General features: G+C 43.1%; 1 protein-coding gene across 1 annotated transcript in view; it reads right to left on the reverse strand.

The window, feature by feature from the left end:
- Positions 1 to 7,711: 7,711 nt before the first annotated feature.
- The window catches only part of LOC116476392 (uncharacterized), a 171,657-nt gene continuing 156,519 nt past the window's right edge, over positions 7,712 to 22,849 (reverse strand). The window contains exon 4 of the transcript XR_004250208.2: positions 7,712 to 7,781. The gene's annotated coding sequence lies outside the window, so the exon portion shown is untranslated. The remainder of the gene's footprint in view (positions 7,782 to 22,849) is intronic.

Raw genomic sequence — 22,849 nt, forward strand, 5'->3', positions numbered from 1 at the left:
GCACTGACAATTACTTGTGACTTCATACAGAATTCGTGGAATAGAACCAAGGAACTAAAGTTACATCAACAAAATAACAGGAAGATAATCTGCTTCAAAATGAGCCCCATTGTTCTGTCTCATCACTTGAGTTTGGTGACTTAAAAGACAAGATCCTCTGCTACCACTTAGCTATAGATGGGTCACTTTTGAAGCCTCAGTTTCCTCATCTGTGAAGTTGGGATTGTATAACTTGACTTGCCTGTACCTCTAAGCCTTGGTGGGGAAAGAAATAGGAGAGCGAACATGATTTAGAACCGTACTGTGCCATAAAAGTTTGCTGCTATTGTTAGTTCCACTTAGAGTGAGCCACCCGGGATCTCCAAATTCTCTTCCAGCCTACCTTGACATGCTAGAGAAGTAAAGCCCCATGATGCCCCAAATGCAGGAACACTCCACTGATCCCCTGTGATGGTTAATATTGAGTGTCAACTTGATTGGAATGAAGAATGAAAGTATTGTTCCTGGGTGTGTCTGTGAGGGTGTTGCCAAAGGAGATTAACATTTGAGTCAGTTGGATGGGAAAGACAGATCCACCCTCAGTCCAGGTGGGCACCATCTAATCAGCTGCCAGCACAGCCAGAATAAAAGCAGGCAGGAGAACGTGGAAAGACTAAACTGGCTAAGTCTTCTGGCTTCCATCTTTCTCCTGTGCTGGATGCTTCCTTCCCTTGAATATCAGACTCCAGGTTCTTCCACTTTTGGACTCTTGGACTTACACCAGTGATTTGCCAGGGGCTCTTGGGCCTTCAGCCATAGACTTCCCTACTTTTGAGGTTTTGGGACTCTGACTGGCATCCTGGCTCCTCAGCTTGCAGATGGCCTATTGTGGGACTTTACCGTGTAATTGTGTGAGTCAATTCTCCTAATAAATTATATACTATTAGTTCTGTCCCTCTAGAGAATGCTGACTAATACATCCCCCAACACCTATGTTGCCCTACCCTAATGATGCTCAACACTACTCTCAGCTGTCTGCCTGCAAGAGTCAGGACTCTGGTTTCAAGTGACATAAACACAACTCAAACTATCTTGAGGGGGAAAAAAAAAAGGAATGCATTGACTTGTGATATCTAAGAAAGGGCTATGTAGAGCATTCATGAGACACAGGGCTGCTCAGAATACAAAGCCTTCTTTCGGGAAATGCTCCTTCAAGCCACATCGTTTCTGGAAAGGACTACCAATCATACGCTACTTCTCTCTGGCCAAGATGATTAGTCCAAGTTGGACATTGTGGCTGATGTTGATGGTGCCTGTCTACTAATGCTCCCTGAGCAACCACCAACCAATGAGGGCAGGAGTTGATGCATAAATACTCCAGCGTCTTACTCCTCAGTGGGTGCATATTGGGGCTAGGACTTGGAACGAAATTTAAGAGAATACCAGAAAAACTCAGTAACCAAGATAAATCAGCTTCTGATGCAATATGTTTGAAAAATCAAAATTAATGCAAAAATTCTGTGTGTATAAAATAGCAAAATTTTAAATAAAATCAGTACTGATATTTCTGATTTTTCCTTTTGCCTCATGCTCTAATATGGCTCAGCTGGGCATTTGTGTGTTTCTTTTAACCGCTTGTTTGCAAGTTCAGTAGAAAACGAAAGTGGAAGCAGCCTTGAACAGAGGCTGAGATGTCCTCCTTGTCAGGCTTCTAACTGGGTCAACCTGCGTGCTGCTCCAGCTCAGGGTACTATGCGTGGTAAGTGCTGCCCAAAGCTCCTCCTTGGGAGGGGCAAGGCAAGAGACATGTGAGCACAGTCTGAGGACATATGGGCAGTTTATTCTTTCATGTCCTTGGAAGAGTGGTCATAATTTGCGTGATATAAGCCAACAACCAAGACAGATAAGCCTCAGGAGAGCTAAGGTCATTTCAACTAACAAATCACTTGCTCCATAGTGGAGAAAGCAAACTACAGATCCATGCACAAACATGGTAAGTTCCTGGGAAAAGATTTTAAGTCAGTTCTCTCTCTCCCTGTCCTTTACATCTCTCTCTCTTTCTCTCTGTCATTTACATCTGGGGGAACCTTTGCCAGGTAACCGAATGACACAAAGCAGCATCTAGGAGGATGGCTTCTTTCTTAAGCACGCCCAACATGACGAGATTACCTAGAGATGAGTGCTTCTTTTGTGGGGAGAATTTGATCTGTGCACCATTACAAACCAGGCTTGGGGGAAGCCAAGCCCACAATCAGAATGTAATTGAAGTATGCTACCTATAATAGGTTCAGATGTTTGTGATCTTCAGCACTTTATGAATTCTGCAGCAGATGGGCGAGGGCCAGGTAGCAGGCAAGAACAGACTGGGTTAGGCAGGCTGGCACTCTGACAAGGGCAGCCACAGCTGTGGTTCGGGTGTTATTCAGCATGCCCACCCACTGCACCAGCAGCCTGCCTTCCCCACCTCACGGCCACAGCCGCCTTAATGAAGAGTGGAGGTAAGCATGAATCCCCGCTTTCCAGGGATCACAACATTTGAGAAACCCAGAAGAATCAACATGATGGAAATGGTGCCAAATTCTTTTGCCTCTTGCTTTTTAACAAAAAGAGAAAGAAGGAGAGAGAGGAGAGAGTGAACCTGCTAATAAAATGCGCATCTAAAAACTTTCCATTTTTCCTGGGCTTTTCATTTCTTTCCTCAAAATTTCTATGCTGGAAGAGGGAAAGCAGAGTAAGCACTGATAAAAGAATATTGAATGGGATATAAGAATTTAGGTGGGCCTGTGTAGTGGACAGGATGCTGCAGGTGCAGTTTCAAATCCTTGCCCTGTTCTTGCCCCATTGTGTGACTTTGGGTCAGTTCTTTTTATTTATACTTTCATTTTTATTTTTTTGAGACAGAATCTCACTCTGTCACCCAGGCTGGAGTGCAGTGGTGGGATCTCAGCCCATTGAAATCTCTGCCTCCTGGGTTCAAGAGATTCTTGTGCCTCAGCCACCTGAGTAGCTGGGTTACAGGCATGGGCCACTGCGCCCTGCTAAGTTTTATATTTTTCGTAAAGATGGGATTTCACCATGTTGCCCAGGGTGGTCTCAAACTCCTGGCCTCAAGTGATCTGCCTGCCTCAGCATCCCAAAGTGCTGGGATTTACAGGCATGAGCCACTGTTCCCTACCTTTGTTTAAAAATTTATTTTGAGGCAGGGTCTTGCTCTCCCACCCGGGCTGGAGCGCAGTGGTGCAATCATGGTTCACTGCAACCTTGACCTTCCAGGCTCAAGTGACTCTCCCACCTCAGCCTCCCAAATAGCTGGGACTATAGGCATATGCCACCATACCTGGTTAATTTTTTTAGTAGAAACGGGTTCTCTCTATGTTGCCCAGGCTGGTCTCGAACTCCTCGGCTCAAGCAATTCTCCCTCCTCGGCCTCCCAAAGTGCTGGGATTACAGGCGTGAGCCACCTGGACTGGGCCAGTTCTTAACCTGCCCCGCTCTCTGTTTCCTCATCTTTCAGGTAACCAAAATATAACACCTGTCTCACAAGCTGTTTGCTTCATGAAATAAGGTAATACGTCAGTAGCTAATATTTATTGAGCACTTATTTTGGGTCAGATTTTATGTGTTAATTCTTTCAAATCCTCTTACCAACCCTGTAGGTTAGGTCCTGTTATGATTCTCACTTGTAGATGAGAAAACAGAAGACAAAGAATGTAAATAGTTTGCCCAAGAATCCAGCCAAGAAGTGGTGGACCTAGATGGAACAATGACAGCTCTAAAGCACACACTTGGATCTACTGACTCTTGCAGGTCTCCGGGTCCTTACCTACAATTCCAAACCCCAAAAAGCTCTGAAAACCACAAGTTCTTCTAACTTATTTAACAGTAGACCTGGATTTGACCTGAATTATTCAGCAGCGAAGAGTCTTCTGAACTGACTTGAGGTTACTTCTAGTTTTTATTTGTCCCATTTGATGTAAATATTCATACATTTTCACAGCAAAATATATCAGTTTGCTTGTTTGATCATGAGGTTCTGTCCCAATTGCTGCTGGGAAATTAAATTAGATATTCTTTATAAAGTTTGGACTTCCTGAATTCTAACCCCTCTGGCTCCAATCATTTCTCTGTAGCTTTGTGGACCCATGCTTTCTTTCTGGAGCGGACTCTCAACAGGAGTTTGATGAGATCAAGGTTGCTTTACAATTCACAAATGCAATATGCAATTAGTTTATCTGTTTCTAAATGTATTTGTTTGGGCATTCATTTAACAGATACTTACAGTATGCCTGCTGTGTACTAAGTCCCATTTTAGGCGCTGTAAGCAGAGTGAGCCAAATACATGTTTTCCTGGCCCACATAAAGCTTATAGTCTAAGAGAAATAATAATAGTGGAAAATAAAAGGACAACATATTTTCACAATAGGGTGCTATGAACCAGAGCGGATAAGGATGCCCTGCATTCTCCTGTGTCTCTAGGCACATACAACAGAAATTAGTATAACCTTTAATAATGAAGAAATAAAAGAATTTGGGAGAAAAAAAACAACAACCCATAATTATTCTAAGAGAGTAGGAAACTGTGTGCCTTGAAATATTGAAGTAATTATCAGGTTAAATTTCCATGATCACTGCAATTTCTATGAAACCTAGAAATGTTGGGAGCGTAGGCCTGGCATATCTCTTAAAGCAAAATTATGCTTCTTTTTCATTCATACTAAAAGGTCATAATTAAAGATATAATGGAGCTAAGTGAGTAATGGGATCTGCAATTCACTGGGGAAGTGCAGAATGCATGAAGGCCTCCTCCTGTCCCTGAATGGGGATCACCAAGTCAGATGGCCTTGGGAGTGCCACAGAGCCTAGAAGCCTCAAATAGGAGAATACAAAGTTGTCACCAGGGGCAACAGGAAGTGGCCCCTGAAAAAATTAGGCCAGAGGAGAAGCTTTGGAGTTTATTTTCTCCAAGGTTTTTTAGCACTATTTTTCGTGAACATTAAAGAAATAAGTACTTATAGTAAAAGATTTGGAAAGCTTTTATTAAAAAAAAAAAAATTCTGGCCAGGTGCGGTGGTTCACGCCTGTGATCCCAACACTTTGCAGGGCTGAGGCGGGTGAATTGCTTGAGCCCAGGAGTTCAAGACCAGCCTGAGCAACATGGCAAAACCCTGTTTCTACAAAAGAATACAAAATTTAGCTTGGCATGGTGGTGCATGCCTGTAGTCTATTTGGGAGGCTGAGGTAGGAGGATTACTTGAGCCTGGGAGGTCAAGGTTGCAGTGAGCCATGATTGTGCCACTGTACTCCAGCCTGGGTGACAGAGCGAAGCCCTGTCTTGAAAAAACAAAACAAAAAAGTCCTGAGAAGTATGAAAAACGTCACCTATACTCATCTCACTATTCCTCAGGCAACCACTGTTAGTATTTTAATATATTTCCTTCTAGATTTTTCCATGTGCTTTTCTTCACAGTTAAAATTTGCCTCTGTCTAGTACTTAGTATCCTACTTTTTCCACTTAAAATTGTCATTCATAATGATAGCAATAGCAATTCATTGGCCACTTGCTATGTCCTTTGTTTAAATCCTTAAAAGATCTTATAAGATTTATTCCACAGTTGTCAATTGCTTGACATTTCTGTCTTTCAGTTTCCTGTCTGTAAAATGGAGTATTAATAGGGCCTACTGTGTAGGGTTGTTGTGACAATCTTGAGTTAATACATCTAAAGCACTTGGAACAGTGCCTGGCATATATGGTAGACACTTGATAGTGTTAACTATTATTATTACCCCCTTTTGCAAATCAGGAAACCAAGGCACGGAAGGTTAAGTAGCTTGTCCAAGGTCAGTAATAAGTGAGGAGCATGGTCAGGATTGAACACAGACAGTATGACTCCAGAGTCTATGGCCTTAAGTATAGTGAGAGCCAAGTTCCTTCAGAGAAAAAGAACTGGAATTTGGTCCGCAGCTGGGATTATGAGATATATAGATATATATCGGATAGATTTACAGGGGCTCTAATGGAAGCCAAGTTGCCAGAAAAGACATTAGAAGCACAGAGGGAGAATCCTTCATAAGGAAAGCTGGTGTCTGTAGGTTTCTTGAGTGAGAAACTGTGTCTATGTTCTTTGCTACTGTATCTTAGTTCTTAGAATAGTGGAATAGCACCTGACACAGAGTAGGCATTCGATGGACCTGTTGATTGGCTAAATCTTTCATGATGGAGTCATATTTAGCAAGTAGCTTAAAGATCAGAGGGACTGATGCTTTCAGGGTAACTGCTGACATCAGAACTCATTCTGACTTAGCCATCTTGGCAGAATGTCTGTTCCCTAAGAGAAAGATCCATGACAAGTGTACTGTTGAAAGGGTCTCCCTCAACTCTGGAATGCTTGGGAGCCCCCTCTGTGGGATTCCCATTCTAACTTAGCCACACCATCTCCAGCCATCTCCTGAAAACATCATTGGCCAGGTCAAACTTCAACGGAGTTTCAGCTTACATTGGAGTTTTACCTATCAGCTGGTGGTAGAAACGTGGTTCCAGCATGACCTGCACAAATGTGGTGGCTGCTTAGGGTTCAGTGGGAGGGGCAAAGGTTGAGTCAGGGGGAAAAAAGTAAAAAGAGCTTCAAAAAAGTAGAAAACTTATTGAGCCCTTGCTTTGTGGTTCTACCTACTGCAGTATCCTTGCCTTCCTCAACTGAACATAACCCAAACCAAGGGTAATCTTACTCATTTTGCAGGTAGGGGTAACTGGGGAGTAATCTACAACATGGGAGTAGCAAGAGCAGAATCCTTGCTCCTTGGCATTGAGACACTGCCAGAGATCTGCCACAACAATTGAGTGGCAGTGGGACATTCCAGCTCACCATGGGCCTGTTGTGGACAGGGGTTCTAGAGGACCAACTTGACTAGACATGGCAGCATGCATTAATTTGGGTAAATTCATTTCAGTCCTTGGTAAGAGGTCCAGAAACAGTAGGGGAGGAGAATGCCTCAGGAGTCAGGACTTACAACATGAGTTGGTGGAGGCTTACGGTAGTGGGGATTTGGATACTAAAATGCTAATGGAACATTTGGATTGCATTGGTAACCCAATTAAAGTGTAGCTGGGGAGGCAGGATGGAGTAGTGTTTGAGGCACAGGCTTTGAATTCAGATAGATCTGATGGCAAATAGCAGTTCAATTTCCTTAGCAGGTTATTTACCCTCTCTAGCCTTGGTTTCTAAATCTATAAAATGGATATGATAATACCTACCCCACCGAGCTCTCTCGAGGATTAAATATGCAAAGTGTTTAGCAAAGGTCCTGGCATACATCAGCTATTGTGAATAAAGCAGCCTCCTTCTTTAGCATAGGCACATTCATGCACATCATCTCATTCCCTCCTTGCAATAACTCTTTTTAAGACAGGAATGTTATTATCATCCCCAGTTCATGAATGAGAACATCAAGCCTTGGAGACCTTGGACAACTGCTCCAGATCACACACACTAAAAGTGGTGTCCCCAAGAGGCTTGCAGCACACTTCAGGGTCCCTTAAGTTGTATTATATAAGTAATTTAATAAAGACAATGAGCTAATTGACAATTTTTTTTTTAAAAAAAGTTGACCTTTTCTAGGCAAAATAGTCTTGGGTGCCAGACTTAAGCCAAAAGCAGCCCCCAAATTTAAGGAATTGGGCTACCTATTTTGCAGGGAGATGGCCCCAAAAGGTGGTACCTCCTCACCTCAAAAACACCATCACGTTTCTCTGCTCCTCTGTTGCCTGAGAGTGTCCCAAAGTCTCCAGGAAAACACTTAGGACTCTGTGAGTGTGGAATTAACAGGGGATGTGGGCAAATATTTAGAGATTCACTGTGGCATTATTTAAAATAATGCTCCATCATAGGGGATCCGTTAATTAAATTGGATGCACAGATACAATGAATAATATAGAGTTATTTAAGATAATATTGCCAAAATATGTCTGCCAGTAAGGAAAGTATATCATGGAATATTATTATAACACAGTATGTAATGATCCCTTTTAAATTATATATATATATATATATATATATATAGTATATGCATAGAAAAGACTCTAGAAGCCTCTATATTGACATGTTGTATTAGTTGAATCTGAACAGGTTTAAGGGTATTTTTTAAAGGCTCATTTTGCCTATATGTTCTAATAGAAGACTGTTTTAGAAAATTTAAGGTGAATTGAACATATTTACTTAGAGTTAGACATGAATAATTTGCTTCCCCCCCCCAAAAGGACGGCTAGGTTCAGACAAAAAATTATCTGAATATTAGGATTCACACGCTTAGATGCCACATAAATCAGCAGTCACTGTTGCTCCTAACCCTTTATTGTTATTTTATCACCTTCAGAGCACTCATCACCAACCCCTTCATATGTTTTGGTTACTTGATTGCACTCTGAAGCCCCACTAGGAACCTATAAGTTCCTGAGAGTAGGGACTTTGGTCTGTTCACTTTCTTGCAAAGAATATATGCTTAGTACGTATTTGTTGAATCACACATTTGTTAAAATAATAAACATGACACAGCTTTTCTGTAGAAGACAAATCTTCCTCTTCGACTCTTGCCCCTCCACTTCTCCTTCACTTTCCCTTCACCTCCATCATCATCTTCCATTCATATTCTTTAGCACCCAAAGCACCATGGAGTATGGCAGGTGACCTTTGACGTCGGGGTTTGTAATACACATCTCTTGTGCTGTGCAATGATTTCCTGTATATAGCGTTTTCTCGTGTTTTCCTCTTTTTAGTCTTCAAGGTTGTGGCAGCTGCTTGGGTGCTGAAGGAAAGCAGAGTGCTGAGCTTTTGGGGTGGGGCGCAGGGTAGGTTTGTAAAGAGAGGCTCAGCTGCTACTTATCATAAGCCTTGCAGGTGGGGATTGTGAGCCCAGAGCCTCAGATGGGGAAATGAGGTGTGGTAAAACTTGGTGACTCCCACTAAACCCCTAGAATGTTGATAGGCCTCTCTTTGGGGCCCTGAGGCACCCTCCACCATTCCACCCATGCTTGTCTGATTCCCACTGGGCCATCAACTCCTGAGGGCACAGTCTAGGTTTGGTCACTTTTTTAGTCCCAGAGCCTAGCACAGAGCCTGACACATAGCAGCCACTCAGTGAACGTTTGTGAACTCAACTGCCTAAAGAAGCATAGCCAAAATGCTAAGTGGTAAAATGTTAATGAAAGCCCATGACTTCTGATTACCTTTGCTCTAGATGAAATCCTGGAATGATCCATTTTTAATGTAATGAATGCAGCCACCTCCCTGCCTTGGGCCTCTTTATTTTCTCATTTCCGTGTTCTCAGTCTACCTTCTGTTACCACCCTGCCTTCCCACCAGCCACTCTTCTAGCCAGTCCTTTCGTGAACTTTTACCATTTTGAAAATGGCCTTTGTTATAACGGATGGCTCTGGACAACATCAAAAGACATTTGCAAACTGAGTCTCTTTCAGGATCAGGAGAGTGTGGGGGATCCAGGGATTTCCCAATGTAGTAGTGAAATGTTCCAAAAAGCTGCAGCATCTTTGGGCCTGTTCATCCACGTTTGAAGAAGAATGCAGGAGAGTGGGGATGGGCAGCAAGCTGAAATTTTAAGGGGCTACACAAACCCAGCGAGTAACCATAAAGCCCTAGGAAAGTAAGCTTTGAATAAAATAATTAGCTAGCAGTTACATTTTATTATGTGCCAGGCACTGTGTTAAACACTTCACATAGAACTTTCTATTTAATCCTCCTAGCAACCCTAAGACAAAACAGAGGTCCAGAGAAGTTAAGCGACTTGCCTAATACCACACAGCTGGTTGGTTTTTGAGCTGGTATTAGAACCCAGGTTTATCTGTCTCAGGGACCAGTTATTCGTGCTTTGGTATGCCCCCGCAGAGCGGAGCCAAACAAACGGCAGCCTGGCTGGTAAAGAAATGACATTTCAAGCACACAGGTGAAGTGGCTGGACCCAGACTAGCCCCGAGGCGGCGGGAGGGCCTTACAGCGGACCCCTCTTCCCAGCGCCCCCAGCCCCGCGCCCGCCACCCCGGGGCTGGCGCTGTCCGCGGTGCCGCCAGGCGGCGGATCCGGACTTGGGGCGCGGGGCGCGGGGCGCGGGCGGAGGGAATGGGCGCGCAGCTGCCGCGGTTTCTGCTTCGCAGAGCAGATGGCGCCGGCGGGGGGCGGCCATTTGACGTTCGTAGCACTTTCCTTCGCGCATATGTTGCGGGCGGGGACGACCTCGAGCCCGCTGTGGCGGCGGGTTTCCAGCCCTAGACGCGCGGATCCCCCCCCCGGATCCTGCTCAGAATCCTAGCTGGGGCCGCGTCGGTGGACGAGAGGGGCTGGCATCGTCCCATCGGGTAATGACGTGCGTATTTCCCATCCTCACCATTGGCCTACAAGAATGGCCTTAGTCCCATTTTACAGCGGAAAACTGAGGTCTAAGAAGGAGCTGACCAGCAGTGGGGCTGGGACTCGAACCCAGAGTCGGCTGACTTCTGCCTGAGCACCTGGCGCTACTTGGTGACCAGCGTGTCTCCAGCCTAAGGGTCCCATCAAAAGCAAGCGAACTTTCTCGATCTTGCTTGTCTGTGTCCCAAAAACGTTCTTCCTTCTGTAGAGCCTTTGCATATGATGTTCTTTGAACCATCTCTCCAATCCCCACAGCCCCTTTCCTCCAAGGTCTCCTTTAGATCTTAGATCAGGGTCACCTCCTCAGGAAGCCTCCCCGGAATGCACCATAGCCCCAAAGATGGCGAGGATCATTTGATTAATGTGACCCAAACTGTAAGTTCTATGAGGGCAGGGAGTGGGTGTGCTTTTCTGTTCAGCATTCTATTCCCCGTGCATAATAAGCACTCGAGAAATAGTTGTGAATGAATGAGTAGTTGAATGAATGACTGAATGAATGAATGAATGAACAGGGTTTTCTGAAGGAGCACCTGCTTCCTCACTATCCAATGATCAGCTGTTTGGGGGTGGAGGGAGGGCTGTTTGGGAATCCTGGGCCTTCTCAACCGCAACTTTTTATTCATTAAGCCTACCCTATGGCTGTTTCCAGGCCCCTCCGCCCCCGCCATTGCCCTGTGACTGGAGGCCAAGCCCTGCCCTCCTGTTGACAGAATGGAGTCTTCCTTATGCTGATGAATGAAGTGACCGTTAATAAGATGAAACCAGGCCAGAAAAAGCCAAATGAGAAAGTTGGCAGCTTTGTAAGTGGTTTTTCAGGGGGAAAAGTGAGAAAATGGACACTAAAATGGATCCTTTAAGTTGCTTTTCTGACCTGCTTAGTGGGAGAGCTGGAGATTCCAGGCCATTGGAGGGCTTCCCAGATGGAAAGAGTTCAGATGCAACAAATATTTACTGACGCCTACTAGGTGCCAAGGGCTCCTTGGGGCTCGATGACAAACAGCTCGGAGGATGCTTGGCACTCTCAAGCCTCATTTGAGCCTCCCCAAAACTCTGAGAACAGAGGTTCATTGCCTCTGTTCTTCAGAAAAGGAAACTGGCTCAGGGGGTCAGATGGCCTGCTGAAGATCACCCTGCCAAAATTTTACCGTGGAACAGTTTTCATTGTTTTTTGAAAAATCAGAATGTGATATTTTTGTGATTAAAGAAAACAATCTCTTAAATTTGTTGATACTTGACTTGCAGCTGGATCATGTGGCTGCTTTTACACCATCTCCCTGACTGGAAAAATTATCTCCTCTTTGAGAGGTCTCAGATTGACAGAGCTCGATCTCCCTCATTTACTGAATCCAGTAACTCTTTCAGTTCAATGACAAGACTAATAGCAATAAGTCCTTAATAAGACTAATAGCTATAGCTTATGAGTCCTCATCACTTATTGACTAAGTAGTACCACTAAATTAATGTTGAGTATTTTATATGCATGAGCTCATTTAAACCTCAAAACCCCAATGAAACAGGCATAATTTCTGTCCTGATTTTGCAGATGAAGAAACTGAGCGTCCAAGAAGTTAAGTAACTTTGTCAAGATCAAGAGCTAGTGAGTAACAAAGCTAGGATTCAAACCCAGGTAGTTAACTGCTATACATTGCCATATTAATGGTTTTTCAGGCTGTTCTCTGAGGAACCCCAGGGTTCTATTTACCCAGAAGTGGAGGAGCTGGAAGCACAGAGACATTTAGCTGGGCAAGCCTGAAAGCCTAGTCCACCCAACCAGGACAGCTCTGCTCTTATCTCCTAAAGAGAATTTGCTACACCTTGTCAGATGAAGAGTACCCAGTGCAAAAGAAAAAAATTAAACGTATTAAAAGTTGAGAACAGACAACACTCTTGGTCCCACAGTTGGTTGCATGGCTGTGCTGCTAGCAGGGTAGTAGCACCTAGAGGCTCAGCCTTGTCTCTTCTATGCATCACCCCACAGTGCCCAGCCCTGTGTCTCAGTAAATGCCACCCCCATTGGATGAAACATATCAGAGTGTATTGCAGTGGCTGTTTCACTGTACTTTACTCTTCACATCTTCCAGAACTTCCAAGGGTACCTGCAGCCATGCAGAGAAGACCCTCCTGGATCCACCTCCAGCTGCTGGACATGGAGAGGAAGGACTCTGTGCAGGTCAAAAGAGAGACTTTAGTGGGCCGAGCCTGGTGGCTCACACCTGGGAGGCAAAATCCCAGCACTTTGGGAGGCCAAGGCAGGCAGGTCACTTGACGTCAGGAGTTCAAGAGCATCCTGGCCAACGTGGTGAAACCCCATCTCTACTAAAACTCCAAAAATTAGCTGGGCGTGGTGGCGGGTGCCTGTAATCCTAGCTACTCAGGAGACTGAGGCAAGAGAATCGCTTGAACCTGGGAGACAGAGGCTGCAGTGAGCAGAGATCGTGCCACTGCACTCCAGCTTGGGAAATAGAATGAGACTCCATCCCCCCCCCCCCCAAAAAAAGAGGGAGAGATTTAGTGGAAGTGACCTGAGGGCAGCACAGAAAACAGCTAGATGCTGTGGCCTCAATTTGTCCCCGGGGATTTTCTGGAGTTATGGGGGGTAGGAAGGGCAACAGCCTCAGGCTAGAGGAAATAGGAGTCTCAGGCTTTGAAGACAGGGAAGAGCACTGTGCTACCTGTTAAGAAGGTAGTGACTCTGCCTTTGAGTGATAGTGAAGATTGTGGCACTCATGTACATACATCAGGCTGCTGGCTGCCCAGCCTAACTCCCTATCCATACCTCTGTCCGGCCATAGCCACACATTTTTATGGTTAATGTCTTCACGGTAACTCTTGATGTTTATTATTTATTCACATCCCATATGTGTTTTTCAATGTTAGACATGCAATAAAATCCAGCATTAACAAAAACTAAAACAAAGTCTAAAAACCATCAGCAAAAACTAAAATCAAATGAAAGTATAAATTAAAATAAATACTCGAGTTAAAGACGAGAGTTAGAATGCAAGTGTGCAGATGGTGACATTGTAAACAGTTACGGGAGTTGAGCTTCAAAACTAACGTTTAGCTCCCTAGTGGCCAGAATGAAAACAGAAACACAACCCATTATAGAATTCGATTTTCTGTGAGGAGATGCTGAGTTGCTAAAGGGATGATGAGCTTTTCTCTGAACCTAGAATAAAGAGAATTTTGTTATGCGGGGTTTCACCTACTAAGAAATGTAGATTGTAATGTCCCTTATAAAAGACCTACAGTAAGCTCAGTGTAGTTTTTGTCTTTAAGTCAAGCTGGCATCTTAATGCACAAAATTGGACCTCACTGAAAACAGTGCTTTGAGGGGCCACATAGGTTCTGAGGGTCCCACTGAATGCAGAAATTAAGAACAGGTTTTATGGAGGAACAGATAGAACCACATGTCCCTCAAATAATGCTCCCTGAATAGTGCTTCTCTCAGCAGGGCTTTGGATAAGACTTGGACAGCAGGCAGTTCAAGCTTGGAGTATGCTTACTGTGTTTTGCTGATTAAGTACAGAACTAGCTTCGATTTTCTATTTAACGTATGCCCAAATGTATCTATGCAGAGAATAGTCTTCAAATAAAAAGAGAAAGGTGAGCAAGTTTTATGAAGTGGACCTCAACAAAATACATGTTTTTAAATTTTTATAAATAAAATCTGCATTGATGTTGTATGTGTGCTTCTCCCATTGCTTCATTCCCAGATCATAGTCCAAGCAAATTCTGCCAGACTGTAGACCTGGCCTTGATATTGCTGGTTCATTTAGCAGGTACACCATTCATCTTCAAGGAAGGAAGAAAATAAAGATGTCATCAATAATATTCCTACAGAGCCTCCAAGCCAACCAAGTTCTCCTAGTTTGGGAGGCAGTAATTTGTTCTCTGATATATGGGGATTGCTTTTTGTTGGTAGCTGAGGCCCAATCAGTCTTCAGAGGTGGTTGTAATTAATAGGTAAGGAAGTGCAAATACATCCGAATTAATAGAGCCACTAGGTGTGACTAACTATAATATGATTACATGTGAAATTAACCCAGAGATCAAACCTAATCAATCCAGACTAATAACTGCCAGGACAATAATTTATGGTTTTAGATGAGTTTACTTTGAGAGCAACTAAGGAAAATGAACTCGGTTAAAATGTAAAGTCTGAGGTTTTTTTAAAGTGTGAGCAGCATACTAGGATTATAAATATGCATGTAGATGATATTAATGTCCAGATGTCAGATAACCAAACCACTATTTGTATTGGCAAGTAAAAGTAAACAAAATTAGCAAATCAGAAATTAGTAAAGAGAAACACACATTTAAACAATGAAGCTGAAATAATATAGAATGCGAGACTGTCAAAAAGTTGCAACTTTTACTATTCATTTATCTGATTCCAGTAACTTTTTAAAAATTCTAAACAATGTTTCATACACAGACTATATCAGCTATAAAGAACAAGAAAATAAACAGCCATGTACTTACAACCTGGCTTCAGAACCACAACATTAACAGATTCATTGCAGCCCTTTGGGCATTGTTCCCTGATTCCAAACCTCCTGTCCCCTGGCCCACCAGTAAACACTATCTTGAATTTTGTGTTTTGTTATTCTGGTAGATTATATTGCCAGCCCCAATTCTTCACCCTTTACTGTATCTACACCTTTTCCTATGTAACTCTGCAGAGACCTCCCACTGTGGAGAAGGCACATCTCCCCATATCTTTGGGTTTGGCCAATAGAAGGAAGCAGAAATATGTCCGTTCTGAGCCCCGGCCTCAATAATCTTTCCATGATTCCAGTTGCCTTTTTGCACCTTTGCCATCACCGCAAAAAGAATATGGCTGGACTAGTATGCTACTCAAGGAAGAGGATGAAAGACAAGTGGAGCGGGGCTGAGTTGCCCCAGCCAAGCCAGCCTAGATCAGCCAACCCCTGGCCAGGCCCCAGCTCCATGAGAATACATGACTGTGGCTTTAAGACACTAGGTTTTAAGCAATTCCTTATATAATATGTTTGTGGCAATTGCTAACTTACAGACTCATTCTTCCTTTTCTTTATAATTTTACTGCAGACATGCCCCTGAACATATTTAGTTTTGCATATTTTTGAACTGCATTTAACAGGTAACATACTAGTGAATTCTTTTGCACAGGTGGCATTAGGATTTAAAAGGTCCAAGTCCACGATTGAAAAGAGCCCTATATAAGCCAAGAGTTTTAAAAAATTACAATAGTTAGCAGGTAAACAGACTTTCAGGTGGGCATCTTGCCAAGAGGCATCTGCAGCCAGGTCAACATAAACAATAACACCAGCACACAGACGATAATGCTGTTGGAAAAAAAAAAGCACAGAAAAAAATAAAGAACGAGCCATTCATTTATGGATGCATTCCATTCAAAGAAGACTGCGGTGAGACAGAAGAGCTGAGGAGTCAGGCAGACCTGGGTCACAGCCTCACACCCTCCCTTTTCAGTGGTGTAAATCTCAGCATTATTTTATGCTCTCTGAGCCTCAGTTTTACTGTCTGAGGAATGGGTATAATAACCCCTTCCTACCAAGGACTGAAAGCAAGTTCATTTACTCCCCCTCTATTTCTAACTTGTATAGAGGGATGGGAAGTGATGGGATGAGTGTACAGATGGAAAGGAAGAGAAACTCTTTTTCTCCTGAGGCATGAGGAACTTGCGAGTTCAAGGAAAGGCATTTAAAGAATGTTCCTCTGTCATGACCTTCCTTCTTGGTAGAAAAGATGACAAAGTCATCTGCAGGTTTCGGAGGGTCAAGAATAGAGTTAGGGCCCTGTGGAGAAAGCTATTAACAGCCAGAGGGAGGGGGAAAAAAGCCATTCACAATGCTTTATGTAAAAGATCTGTAAATACTTAGAGGATGCCATAGTATTTTAAATTATATAATGATTTCAGAAGTTTTCTAGTTCAAAACGTTCATTTTACAGATGCAAGAACAGGTCTAGAGAGATCAAATCTTGATAAAAGTCGTACAATGAATTAGACAGAGTGCATCTGGGATTGCTGAGCTTCTGACTCCCATCCATTCTGGTACTTCTTACTTTTTCCTTCTAGAATGTGTCTATTTCCTCTTGAGGAATGGTATGTCTAGTTGCCATACTAACTTCTGCAGCAGACTGAAAGTTTTTGTCCCTGCAGATTCATATGTTGAAACTCTAACCCCAATGTGATGGTATTTGGAGATAAGGCCTTTGAGAGGTGATTAGGTCATGAGGGTGGATCCCTCTTGAGTGAGATTAGTGCCCCTAGAAGAAGAGGTCAGAGACCTAACTCTCTCTCTTTGTCTTCCACGTGAGGATACAACAAGAAGTTGGTAGTCTGCAACTCAGAAAAGGGCCCTCACCAGAACCCAACCATGCTGGCACTCTGGTCTCAGACCTGCAGCCTCCAGAACTGTGAGAAACAAACTTCTGTTGTTTCTAAGCCACCCTGTCTGTGGTACATTGTTATAGCAGCCAGAACTGACTAACACCGCTTCCCTTTCAAAACTGAGTAAACCTAGTTCCGGTCATCTTTTCTTGTAAGAAAAAAAAATCCATTGCACAGACTTTTAACCAAGTTTTTGGTCCTGATCTAAGCTCTCACCTCCCATTCTCTCCTGATCCCTCTCCAGCCAGGCTGTTGCCCCACCATTCCTCCATAATTGCTGCTGTGACCATCACCAAGACCGCCATGTTGCTAAATCCAGTCACCAATTCTCAGGCTTCAACTTAAGTTGCTAACAACTTTGTTTTAATATAGTTGGCCCCTCTTTCCTCCTTCAAACACCTTTCCCACTTGGTCTTCACGACACCACACTCTCCTGGTTCTCTTTCTTCTTCACTGGCTGCTCCTTCTCATTTCCCTTTGACGTTTTATCTTCATGTCTCTTTCCTCATAATGGTGGAATGCCCAGAGTTTAGTTCTTGGATCTCTTTTCTTCTTTATCTGAACTCATTTACCTTGGTGATTTCATCCAATCTACTGTCTTTAAATATTATTTATATGCTGATGAATTCCACATTATATTTTCATCCTGCTTCACTCCCCAGAGCTTCAAATTCATATATCCAGCTGCTCAACCACCATCTCTACTTGGATGTATAAAAGCTTTCTTAAACTGAACCCATCTAAACCAAGCTCCCCATCTCTCCCTCCCCACACTATACTTCCCAATCTTCTCTAACCTAGCAAATGGCAACTTTATCCATTCAATTGCCCAGTTCAAAACTATTAGCATAATCTCTGACTTTTATCATTGTCTCACACATCATATCTAGTCCATGGGACATGCCTTTAAAATACATCCAGAATCTCACCATCTCCCATCCTCTCCACTGCCATTACCTTTCACTTGGGTTATTTCAATAGCTGCCAACCTAGCCTCCTTCCATCCATATTGCCCAATAGTCTTTTCTCAATATTGTCTAGAAACAGCCTTTTAAAACACATATCATGTCATATCAATTCTCTCCTCAAAACCCTCTAATAGCTCCCTATTTTACTCCAAATAAATCCAAAATCCTTACTATGACTGAGGAGACCTTCCACAGTCCAGCTTCAGGTTAACTTTCTGAAGTTCAGCTACTCACTTTCCCTCTCACAAACATCCACTGCTTGTCCCCTTGCAAATGTGATCACACTTAATATACTGTTCAACAGTTTCACTTAACACTGTATCCTGACAACCTTTCTACGTCGGCACCATCTACTCCGTTCTTAACAGCTTTTAGGAAAGTACTTATGATGTAAAACTTAAGTGACAGAAGCAGTATATAAGTAATATGCAGAACATTAACTTAAATATGTGCAAAATTGAAAAAGAAAACATTGTGAGAAGGAAATATGTCAAAGTGTCAAACATGTTTGCCACTGATTGAAAAATTAGGTTGCGTTCTCCTCTCTGCTTCTTTCTGCTTTGTTTTTACTTTCCAAATTCTCTCTATATAATAATTACATTAATTCATACAATGATTAAACACAAATATGCATGTAAAAAAAAGGCCAGAAAATGTTCTTTGGCAGGCGAATGGATAGATAAATTTTTATATATCCACTCAATGGAAACTACTTACCAATAAAGGAAGACCTACTGGTACACACAACATGGATGACTCTCAGAAAGGTCATGCTGACTGTAAGAAGCTAGACACAAAAGAGTTCATACTGGATGATTTGATTATATAAAATTCTAGGGCTGGGCGCGGTGGCTCACGCCTGTAATCCCAGCACTTTGGAAAGCCGAGATGGGCAGACCACATGAAGCCAGGAGTTCGAGACCAGCCTGACCAACATGGTGAAATCTCATCTCTACTAAAAATACAAAAATTACCTGGGTGTGGTGGCACGTGCCTGTAGTCCCAGCTACTTGGGAGGCTGAGGCAGGAGAATCACTTGAACCCAGGAGACAGAGGTTGCAGTGAGCCGAGATTGCGCCACTGCACTCCAGCCTGGGCGACAGGGTGAGATTCTACAAAAAAAAAAAAAAAATTATAGGATGGGCAAAATTAATCTGTAGTTACAGAAAGCAGATCCGTAATTGTCTGGGGACTGGGGTGCTATACAGAGGCACTAGGCATCTTCTGTGGGGTGATGCAAATTTTCTATACCTTGATTGTGGTCATGTCTTCATGGGTATATACAGCTGTCAAAACTCATCAAACTGCACACTTAAAATGAATGCATTTATTGTATGAAAATTTTATCTCAATAAAGTTGATTTTTTAAAGAAAACAAAATACTAAAAAGCTATCTACAAAAATGGCAACAATTCCTAAAAGACTGGTGGTGAGATATGGGGCTGTGTGTTCTATAATATTATATGAAGATACATAAGCATATGCAGGAAAAAATTCTCAAAAGCTGGTTGAGGAATCAGAACTGTCTCTTAAAATTCAAGTTCCTTGAGGTGCCATTTTGTAAAAGGATCTTTCTCAGGGTTCCTCCCTATGGCACAGGAGTGAAACAAATGGAACCAAATTGCTCTGCAGAGTAAAGAAAGATGAATTTTGAGGCGGCAGGTGGCAAGCCCAGGAACAAAGAAAAGCTGGAAGAGATGAGAAGGGTCAGAGGGTTGGGTTCTGAAAGATGAAAGAAGGTGGGACCTGAGAGAGGAGAGAGCCAGGGAGAAGTCCTTGGGGATAAGCACTGCTAAAAGACTTAACTAGGCTGGGCACGGTGGCTCACACCTGTAATCCCAGTGCTTTGAGAGGCCCAGGAAGGCAGATCACAAGGTCAGGAGTTCGAGACCAGCCTGGCCAATATGGTGAAACCCGTCTCTACTAAAAATACAAAAATTAGCCAGGCGTGGTGGCACACATCCGTAGTCCCAGCTACTTGTGAAGTTGAGGCAGGAGAATCACTTGAACCCATGAGGCGGAGGTTGTAGTCAGCAGAGATTGTGCCACTGCACTCCAGCCTGGGCAACAGAGGGAGACCCTGCCTCAAAAAAAAAAAAAAAAAAAAAGGCTTAACTACGTTGTAATGTGCATCTTTAGGTGGTTCGCCATTCACTCCTGCTGAATTACCAGTAAAAACTCTCCCCCACACAACTCCCTGTTGGGATATCAAAGGAAAGAACTATCACTCATTGTGGGAGGCAGGGGTCAAGGAGCAGGTGAAGCTGCCAGGTCAGAGGAAGATCAAGAATTTAGTGGGATAATCGGAGCAAAGTTCTCCAGTAGAAACACAACTGCACACACACATTCCCGGGGTGAGGAGGAGGATGCCCGGTTTTCCTTTGCGTATAGGCTGGATGTTCAAGCTGCTTTATTTAAGCACAAGTTCCCACCCTTAGGTAGGCTAGAGAATTAGAGTCAAGGGGACAACCTGGTGTCAAACATTAGGTTTTTACTACCTACATATACTTAAAAAAAATAAATAAATAAAAAATAAAAAGTCATTGATCTTTGTTCACTGAGCTGGATTAACACTCAAATCCTGTTTTGAAAACAGGAGTTGAATTTAGTTATTCTGAGGTTAAGAATAAAATTATTAGGTCAAATTGGAAAAAAAAAAAATTGTATGCACCAGAGCTCCTCTTGAGGAGAGTTCTTGAGGAGAGTTCTTTTTTTTTTTTTTTTCCCTCCTGGACTAATCTAATTTGGTTGTCACTGTTCACTTTTTGATATAGGAGACTCATTTCTGAGCATCTCCTTTGAACATTTTTTAAAATTTTATTTTACTTTAAGTTCCTAGATACATGTGCAGAACGTGCAGGTTTGTTGCCTAGGTATACATATGCCATGGTGGTTTGCTGCACCTATCAGGGAGAATTCTATGTAGAACATTCTATCTGGAATTATTCCTATCTAGAATTATTCCTATCAGAAGGAATAATTTGATAAGTCCCTGGGAATAATAAGAGGTAACATTTACAGAGTACTTTTTATATGCAGGCCCTCACAAGCTTTTTTGTTTCGTTTTGTTTTGTTTTGAGACAGGGTCACATTCTGTCTCCCAGGGTAGAGTACAGTGGTGCAATCATGGCTCACTGCAGTCTTGAACTCCCAGGTGGAAGCAATCCTCCCTGCCCAGCCTCCCAAGTAGCTGGAACTTCAGGTGCACACCACCATGCCCAGCTACTTTTTCATATTTTTAGTAGAGATGGGGTTTCACCATGTTGCCCAGGCTGGTCTCAAACTCATGGACTCAAGCGATCCACCCCACCTCACCCTCCCAAAGTGCTGGGATTACAGATGTGAGCTATGGCACCTGGCCCCTCAGAAGTATTAAATCATTTAATTTTCACTAGAATGCTATGAAGTAGGTACTATGATTACCCCTACTTTCTAGATGAGAAAACTGAGGCATATGGAGGCTAGTTCATTTGTCCAGAGTCACAAAATTTGTGAATGAGAGAGTTGGGGATTTATTCCAAGAAGTTGAGAAATCACAACTGAAGGCGGGGGATGGGGTGAAAGTGTGCTAGAGGGATATAGCGGGTAGGGACCAGAGATGCTGTTAAACATCCTGTAATGCACAGCACTTTCCCCCTCCCAAACAAAAAAGAATTATCCAGCCCCAAATGTCAATAGTGCCAAGGTTGAGAAACCCTTCTTGCAATCCCACCCTGCACCTCATACTAAAGTTGAGGTTGGGGGAGCTCCCCCAACACGTATGCTACATTAATGCTATTGCTATCATACTCCCTTTTGAGGAGGTGGGCCTGATTAACTGCAGGAGGTTTCTCTTACTGACAGGAATATGCAAATTAGTGGCCAGAGCTGAACTGTTTAGAACAATAAAGGCACAACTAAGCTTTTTCGGAGGAAGGGTGGCAGTGGAGAAAAACACAGGTGATGGTGGGAGAGAAGGTGACCACGGAAGGACACATACATCTGCTGGAAATGTGTGGAGAGTTTTGCTGTTAGGGGTGCATGTAAGCTCTCTTTTTCAGTTCTCCAACATCTTTATTACGAGCTGCATTTCTTGATAATGTTTTGCATAATGAATTTTCTTTTGGAGAGAATAAAAAAGAAATACAGATATACATGCCCTCTAACATACACATCACAGAGTAGAAACATGCTGTTTGCTCATGAGGGGACATGAAAGTTACACATCTCAGTCAATTCTGCGGCCTGCTCTGAAGGAAGAAGACAACATATTGTCTATAACATGAAGCACCGTCTACAAAACCCTGGACAAGCTCCTCCAGTCTCAGGGCTACATGTCAATGACTCCCAAATTCCTGTCTCCAGCCCAGACCTCATTTTAGAGCTGCAGATTTCTTTATCCAATTCCCTCCTGGATCTCTCTGCCAACTTCTCAAAAATCAACATTTTTTAAAATGGACTCTTGATCTATTTCTCTCTTTCTCCAACTGACTCCCATCTTCACAGTTGATGGAATTTTCCAGCAACCTTTCAACCAGTAATCATCAGGGACCCCTGTCTTTGTCTCTCAACAGCTTCCCCGTCCATCACCAAATCTCTCCCCAAAGTATCCCTTGACAGTGACCCCTTTTCTATCCACAAATGTCACAAATATATGTGTGCTTTTGCTATTAATTTTCAACAGGAAAGTGGAAAGGCTAAAACACAATTCCTCCAAATCCATATGTTGGGTGCTTTCTGCCTCCAGCTTTATAAATGACCCAGAAAAAAAAGAACAAATGTAAATTCATGGTGAGTGCTGATGATACAGAATTATGTGGCAAGCTGGGGCCAGGGGCAAAGAGCAGGAAAGATTCATCATGACTTAGATCAGCTCAGCAATTGAGCTGACACACGGCCAATTAAGTGTGTTCATGGGAAGCACTAGAGAAGTGTGCAGCGAGACCCATGGAAAAAAGGCAAGCTTGGACCAGCTGATTCAGAACCAGATCCAATCACCTCACCTGGAGAGACAGACTCAGCTCCTAAAACATGAACAGATAGAGCTGAAAAGAGAAGCTTGGATTCACCAATCCCAGGCAAGGATATTTCCCACTCTGTCCTTTTTAATA

The sequence above is a fragment of the Hylobates moloch genome, unplaced genomic scaffold, assembly GCF_009828535.3.
Source record: "Hylobates moloch isolate HMO894 unplaced genomic scaffold, HMol_V3 SCAFFOLD_11, whole genome shotgun sequence".
Classification (NCBI taxonomy): domain Eukaryota; kingdom Metazoa; phylum Chordata; class Mammalia; order Primates; family Hylobatidae; genus Hylobates; species Hylobates moloch.